Below are 8476 nucleotides of genomic sequence, written 5' to 3'. Positions count from 1 at the left end.
TCCCCAGGCAACTGAGATTAGCTCTACTTGGGAACTAGGGCGGCCTAATGTTCAGTTTTTGTTGCTTCTGTTTTCATGGTATTTGTTAAGCATTTACTATGTGCCAGACACTTTACTAAGTGCTGCGGTAGACACAAGCTCATCAGGTTGAACACAGTCCATATCCCACATGGTGGGTGGGGGGTTCCAATCTTAATTCCCGTTTTACAGATGAGGTAACTGAGGCCCAGAGATGTTAAATGAGTTGCCCAAGGTCACCCAGCACACAAGCAGCAGAACTGGGATTAAAACCCAGGTTCTTCAGACTCCCGGGCCCATGTTCTATCCATTTGGCCAGGCTACCTGGACAGTTTTATTTTCAGCTAATCTGCTCCCAGTCTGGCATGGCTCTGGATGCATTTATGTCTGGTATTTTTACACTCTGATTTCCTCCTTTCCTTAGCACTCACAGCCAAATTGCTAAACTCAGAAATGGTTCCTATGTTCAGAAGGGCCAGGAACAGGATGATGAAGACCCTGGAGCAACAGGAAGGGAGGGAACTGTGCACGGGGTAACCGGTAAGCTCCTTGTTGGCAGGGAACAGGTTTACTAACTCTGTCATTTTATACTCTCCTAAGCGCTTAATATGTGATCTGCATACAGTAAATGCTCAATAAATACCACTGATTGATTTATTGTGGACTGCCCTAATCGGCAGTCTAATGGAAAACATTAATCTGGAAATAGGAAAGTCAATCAACCAACCAATCAATAATATTCATTAAGTGCTAACTGTGTGCAGGGCACTGTTCAAATTCCTTGGGAGAATACAATGGAGATCCCTGCCCTCAAGGAGCTTGCAATATAGTGGGTAAGACAATCATTAAAATAAAACAAGAGAAGCAACTGGGTGTAAGAGTAGCATCATGGCCTAGTGGATCGAGTACAGGCCTGGGAATCAGAAGGACCTGAGTTCTAATCCCAGTTCCGTCACTTGTCTGCTGTACGACCTCAGGCAAGTCGCGTAACTTCTCCGGGACTCAGTTGCCTTATCTGTAAAATGGGGGTTGAGATTCTGAGCCCCATGTGGGTGAGGGACGGTGTCCAAATGGATTTGCTTGTATCAATCGCAGTGCTTAGTACAGTTCCTGGCACATGGTAAATGCAATTATTACTATTATAAGGATCTTCTAGACTGTGAGCCCTTCTAGACCATGGGCCCGTTGTTGGGTAGGGATCGTCTCTATCTGTTGCCAAATTCTACTTTCTAAGTGCTTAGTAGAGTGCTCTGCACAGAGTAAGTGCTCAATAAATGCGATTGAATGAATAAGCACCTGGGTGTTGAGGTGGTAGGAACGGGGTGAGTACCAAAGTGCTTAAGTGATGTGGACCCAAGTGCATGTGTAATGCAGAAGGTCTGGGTTCTATTCCCAGTTATGTCACTGCTTACTGGGTGACCTTGGATAAGTCACTCGACCTCTCTGGCTTGCAGTTTTCCTAACTGTAAAATGGAGAGACGCAGCCCTACTCTTGCCCTTCCGGACAGGGCTGCCAGGAGGACAGATGGCATAACCAGTGAAATATTCGGGCCCAGGAGGCTGACCCCTCTCTGTTTTCTGTCTCCTTCATTCCTTTCTGTCCATCCGGCTGTGAGCTACAAGAAAGGAAAACCAAGAGCCAGTATCCTTGTTTGTCCTTTGCTTTCAAGGAGACAAACTGTTTCTCCCAATTGCAGTAATACATCTTTTGTGAAGAAAGGGGGGGGAGGGAATCTTCCACCAGAGCTGTTTTTTAAATTGTTTAGTAGGAGTGTAATGGCTCGAAATGCATTACTAGTTTTGTTATCTCGTGAATTCTATACCCTCGAGAGAGACTGATGATCATGTTTGACACTGCCAGCTGGAAGCAATGTCATACACTGAGTTTAGGCAGCTACCTAAAGTCCCAAATCATGAGCTGGAGGAGATGGGAGATTTTTATCTCTGGGAATTCTCAAAGAATACAATTACCGAGCATTCAGACTCCCCTGTCAGTTCCCTTAGGCCTGTATTCTAATATGACCCGGCTGCCACAGCGGCCAGAGCCTGGCAGGAGACCATGGTGGGACTACCGCGGCAGGAGGCTGCCGTGTAGTCGGAACAGGTATGTAGCAGAGGAGTCTCCCTCCGGTTAACTGTGGCCACACAAACTATCTCCTACAGTCTCACCATCTGCCGTTCCCTGGACAGACAAAATCATGCCCGGCCACAGGTCTCTATGCAACCGAGGCCCATCCCTTTGCTTTCTGATAAAGCAGAATTGCATTTCTCACAGTCTCCAAGTACTCAGTTCTCTGAATACATCAGAGTTGTACTCTTGAGAGACCTCACATTAAAGAGAGTCCGCCTCACCCATTCTGACATAGAAGCGGTTCTATCAGTAACAGTAACACTCCCATTGTTATTCCCTAGTTTTCTCACTGCGTCCTAGCCAACCCGTGTCCTGGAAACATGCGTTATAGCAGAACTGAGTGCATCGATATGGGTATCAGAGGCAACTACCGAACACTTATCGTACGTGGAGCACTCTCTTGGGTACCTGGAAAAGGTGAAAAAGAAACAAAGACGTGGTCCTTGCCCCAAATTGCTTACAGTCTAATGGGGAAGATACTGAAATAAATATAACTGGTCTAAACGAGTGAATGAAGGAAATGTTAATAAACACATAAACTGCCAAAGTTCTGAAGTGGACGACGGAATGGTTTGATCAGGAAGATGGGAAAATTAATCAGGGAAAGCTACCTGGAGGAAGTGACTTTTGATTTTTAGAAAGGCTTCGAAGAGCATTGCATGCAGTTAGGTGTTTGCACGATATTGGCTGGTTGCTTTTGTAGGAGAGCAACTGAGGCTGTAGATGGAGGAACCAGAGTGTAAAAGGCAGAGGGTCTGAGGAAGGTCACAGAGAGCACTGACAATGATTCAGGAAAGAGACTTTTTTGTGCTTCTTCAATGAGGATTTCATAGAGAAGCAACATGGCTAGAGAAGCAACATGGCTCAGTGGAAAGAGCATGGGCTTTGGAGTCAGATGTCATGGGTTTGAATCCCAGCTCTGCCACTTGTCAGCTGTGTGATTGTGGGCAAGTCACTTAACTTCTCTGTGCCTCAGTTACCTCATCTGTAAAATGGGGATTAAGACTGTGAGCCCCATGTGGGACAACCTGATTCCCCTGTGTCTACCCCAGCGCTTAGAACAGTGCTTGGCACATAGTAAGCGCTTAACAAATACGAACATGGGAAGCAGCATGGCTTAGTGGAAAGAGCCTGGGCTTTGGAGTCAGAGGTCATGGGTTTGACTCCCGGCTCTGCCACTTGTCAGCTGTGTGACTGTGGGCAAGTCACTTAACTTCTCTGGGCCTCAGTTACCTCATCTGTAAAATGGGGATTAACTATGAGGCTCACGTGGGACAACCTGATTACCCTCTATCTCCCCCAGCGCTTAGAACAGTGCTCGGCACATAGTAAGCGCTTAACAAATACCAACATTATTATTATTATTATTATTAAAACTTTGTTTAGAGATTAAGTCTCTTGCCTCATGATGCTCGTTTTTCTACTTCATCCAGCATTCAAAGGCTCCGTAGTGTGACTGTTGCACTAAAGTGAGAGGTTTAAAGGTGTCATTATTCTAAAGGCAATTTTTATTTTATTCGGAGGACTGCATCTTAGTATCGATGTCATCTGTAAATAGATCATTCTGAATACATCTCAGTCGATCGGTTTGGCTCAGCTTCAAAGCAACTGAATCCCAATCAACAGTTGGGAGACAGGGAGAGATACTATTCTCACCAACCCCGGGCTACACAGAGCCTCAGATGAAGCCAGAGAAATCACTCCACTCATAACTATTTGTTCTCGTCAGGGTCGACGCCAGCATGGCTAACTGAAACCTGTTTATGATCCAACTATTTACCTTTAACCAATCACTAAGGGCTCTTTCCTCACAGAAGCTTAGCCAAGAACATTGTCCCCATCCACCCTCTAGTCATTAACCAAACCCACTCTCCACTGCCAGGGAGAGCCCCTAAAATGGAACACAAGATGGGAGAGGAGGAAAAGGCCTAGATGATTCACCTACTGGACAATCAGCTCTTGAATGGTCGGACATGAAAAAAAAAGGGCTTATATCCAGGGTTGATTTCTCTGGACTTGCTGGATTACCCTACTGAACCAAAAGAATGGGGAAATGCTGTTCCTTCACTTCTCAATTACAAGGCATTTAGCTAGGGATCAAGTCACCAGCTCTACTGGATTGTAGTTTCCCAAGTGCTTAGTAAAGTGCTCTGTGTAAAGCGCTCAATAAATACCGTTGATTCACTGTCTGATAGTGTAGACTTCCTGCAGGTGTTGTTTTTCTAATGAAAGGCAGCGGGGAAGAAGCAGCTCTGCACCAGCCATGAAATAGAAAGTGGTGAATCACATCAAAGTGGTGATCATTAAAAACCCAAACTCAAATGGAGAATGAAATATCGACTTTATTGCAGAGGTGCCATGGCTCAGTGAGTTTAAGAGGGAGGAGAACTTGGGCTATAAATTCTCATCTTTGCTCTGCCAGAGGCCATGTCAGCATAGTGGAAATATCTATTCTCTAGACCCAAATTGGCAAGGGGAAAACCTAGCCCTCGATATCAAGCCAACATTTGCATGGAAAGTTCTAGGCAGGAAGGGAGAATCATGTCATGACTCTTGTCTTAGCGCCCACCCTGATGGCCAGAATGTCAGTCCATCTGCCAGATGGACAGAAGGCATTTCACCCTCCTGGTCCTGTCTCATCACCTTGCTGCTATTCTGCAGAGAGCTTTATGCTGCTCTGGAGACCAGGCAAGTACGTTGTGGGAGAAGAGGTGTGGTACTGAATTTCATCCTTACGGTGGGGGGAAGCTGCTGATCAAGGACACGCTCAGGTCAATCGTCCAATCCCCGGACCCAAAACCGACGGTCTGCTCATGGTCCAACAGCTTTCAATTGATCCAGAAATCCTCAACAAACTCTTCAATTCCCTAGACTGAAAGCAAGGCCACTTTCCTTTGTTCCTTTGAAAATCATGAACGGCTAGCATCCCACTGCTTTTAAATGAGCAATGACTCTGCTCCATGCAGACCATCTTTGAAACCATGCCCAGGTGTATAAAGCTCTGCACTGAAGGCCTACTGTGTTTACACAGTAACACACAATAAAAGCAGAGGATAGAGTCCCTACCATCTGGCCGGGTACTATGAGAAATCATTCAGTGATAACATAGAATGCTAAAATAATGGACTCTATATGCGTAGTAGGTAGAACACAATTGTACTTTCCTCTTTAAGATGGTATATTCCTCTAAGGTAAGGACCGGGTCATTTATAAATCAATATAAATAATTGAGATATTTGTTAAGCCTTTGTATGCCAAGCACTAATCTAAGTATTGGGGTGATAAAATACAATAGATCGGACACAGTGCCTGTCTCACATGGGTTTCGCAGCCTAACGGGGAGGGAGAACAGGCATTCAAACCCTATTTTAGAGATGAGGAAACTGAGAAGTTGGATAACTTGCCCCAAAGCACACAGCAGGCAAGTGGAAGAGCCAGGACTAAAATTTAGACTTCCCAACTCCTATTCCTGGGCCTTTTCCACTAGACCATACTATTTTTCATCCACTTAAAAAAATAGTATTATTGAGGACTTGGTAGTGTACAATAGAGTTAAAATGTATGATCCCTGCCCTCATGGAGCTTGCAGTCTAATGAGAGATCCAGGCAGTAGCTTAAAGGTAGGGCAAAAATAACCGCATATAAAGATTACGGACATACTTGCTACAGAGAATAGGAGATGGGCGTGAGAACCCATCCACTTAAGTATCATTGAACTTCAGCTGTACTCTTCCAAGTACAGTCCTTTGCACAGAGTAGGAGCTCCATAAATACTAAACTCCCTTTCACTGACTTGGGTCTTTATAGATGCAGCTCAGACCTGGAGGACGTTCTCAGTCTGAAGTGGATGCACAGGAGGTTGGCCCAGCAAAAGCACAAAGCATGACGTTAGAAAATCCCCAGACACTGAAAGAACAAGGACAATAATGACTGTTATTTTCGGTGCTCTAGGAATAACAATGATTATTGTTCTTGTTTCAACATCATCAACATGTTTTCACAATTTCTCTCGCCAGGAACATATATTCAGAGGAGACTTTGGGTGACCTAATAGAAGTTTTCAAAATTATGAAATGGAGTTGTAAAGTTCACCGAGAGGCATCCGTGACCCTGATAAAAGGTTCAACGACTAAGATGTGTGAGGTTCGAAGTAAACACAAAAGCTTAAGAGGATAATGGTAAAAAGAGTAAAGAACACACTTTCCAAAGGAAACACACACATTTTTCTGTGTCTGTAAAGAACTAACCTTCATTTCTAAAGATGTACATAGTGACAGTGAGGTGTACGAGCCTCCTGAGGGAAAGGGAATGTGTTTGATTCCACTTTTGCACTTGATCCCAGTGCTCTGCACACAATGAGTGCTTAATAAATACTATTACTATTGCATCCATATGTCAATGTGGCTGAAAAACATGCACAACTGACACTCCACTGCATAGTGAGAAAACACAAGGATCGTTCTTTACTGTCTGATGGATTCGCCACTATTTTAAATCTACCTCTTGGAGCTTCTGCTCCAGAAAAGCAACCTCTCTCGGGACAGCTGCTTGCCAGGCTGGTGGTCTCCCAACAGTTCACTTCAGTAGGATCAAGGTTAACATCTTCTTATCCTACCACTACTGAGGAAGACTGCTCTGTCATCCGCCAGGAGATAGAAATTGTTAATGAAGAGAAAAAGCTGAAAGATGTGGGGAGGCAGGTGTAGAGCAGAGGGAAACCCAAATCAATACTAGTCATTAGACGGGTGGCAGGATGGCTTAGGGGAAAGAGCAGGAGACGTGGAGTTAGGAGATGGCCCCTGGACTGCTGAATGACCTTGTGCAAGTCCGCTTTGTGTCTCAATTTCCTCATCTGCAAGATGGGTAGGTGATACCTGCTCTCTTCACTTCAGAGATTGCGAGCCCCATGTGGGAGATGAACTGGATCTGATCTGATTATCTTGCAGGCATGGCTGCATTTAGCATAGTGTTTAGCACATAGTAAGTGCTTAGTAATTACCATAATTAAATAGTATTATAAGGAAAAATGACCACTGGGGTCAGAGAGCATGGGTGGGTCTTGGAAGAACTGGGACCAGGTGGTGGTTTAAGCTTGCCATGAAATTAATCATGACCCATGAGCCTAGAGAAGTTCAAAGAAGCCAGAATAACCCAGATCTTAGCCTCTCCCTGTTCCTGTTCCCTGTAGCTCAACTCCCCACCCATCTCTCTTCACCCACCATGACCGCTGCCTCTCAATCTCCCCAAGGAAACACGGAGACCTCACTATTTCTTGCAACTTTTTCATTCATCCTCTTGTTAAGAGTAATGCTATCCCCAGATAGCTCTGAGACTAGGCGGGGACTCTAGAATTCATTTTGTACCCTTAAATTCTAGAAAAACAGACCAAGTCTAGTAAAACAGCAGCCCTGCCTTAATCTACTAAAACAGCAGCCAGGAGCACTCCATTAAGATCATTTAAATATCTATAGCTGGAGAGCATGAAACAAAAATCATTTTCAGGTGGCTTGAACTGGCCTTTCTAAAGCATTAAGGACCTTATATTGATCAGTTATGTGACATGCAAATATTTCAAAACATCCTATTCTTTTTAGAAAAGCAACAGAGGTTTTAGCAACATGTGATCCGGCTCTGCAACTTTTAAAATTGAGCAAACTTTCTAAAAGGTTAAAGCGGGGACCTTTTCCTCCAAATTAGAGTTCAAATTATTACCCCCTTTAAAGAAAGCATTTTCATTTTTAGTAGAGTTTTCTTTGCCCAACTTGGTCTTTTATACGGCTGCCTTTGTTGTTCAAGGATAGAGTTGCTGAAGGTGATTATCTACGTACAGAGGTGAGGCTGAAAGGAATCATACTGGAGCTACATTTGCCTTGAAAGTGGGGGGCAAAACAATCGACTTTTTCGTCACTGACGCATTTGCTATTTCCAGCAGTGGAGGGCTCTTTGGGAACCTGCCTCTTTATTACCTGAGCTTTTTAAAGTCTCAGTTCAAGAAAAGCAATCCCTCTCCTGACTCCGACCGGTTAAACTGGTCTACCTGTTGCCAGTGTCTCCCCTACATTGTAGCATTCTGCCACCATGTTTGAGTTTGTGTTTTTCTGTGTCTTCAGCAACTTGGGTATCTTGCCATCTATTATCCATTCTCCTCCCATTTTCTGCCCGGGGAAGCTGTGGGGGAATGAGTGTGACTTAAATCTTGAATCTCATTGCTAGTGATCCTCTCTTACCATTTGATGTTGCATTAGGATTGGCAAATTGACACTGATGCTAGAAAAGCTGGGTATGTCTTATTTGCCAGATTTCGTTCTCGTGATTTAATAGAAAATT

The sequence above is a fragment of the Ornithorhynchus anatinus genome, chromosome 14 (assembly GCF_004115215.2).
Source record: "Ornithorhynchus anatinus isolate Pmale09 chromosome 14, mOrnAna1.pri.v4, whole genome shotgun sequence".
Lineage (NCBI taxonomy): Eukaryota > Metazoa > Chordata > Mammalia > Monotremata > Ornithorhynchidae > Ornithorhynchus > Ornithorhynchus anatinus.
The sequence above is the reverse complement of the archived record's forward strand: the minus strand, read 5'-3'. Positions refer to the sequence as shown.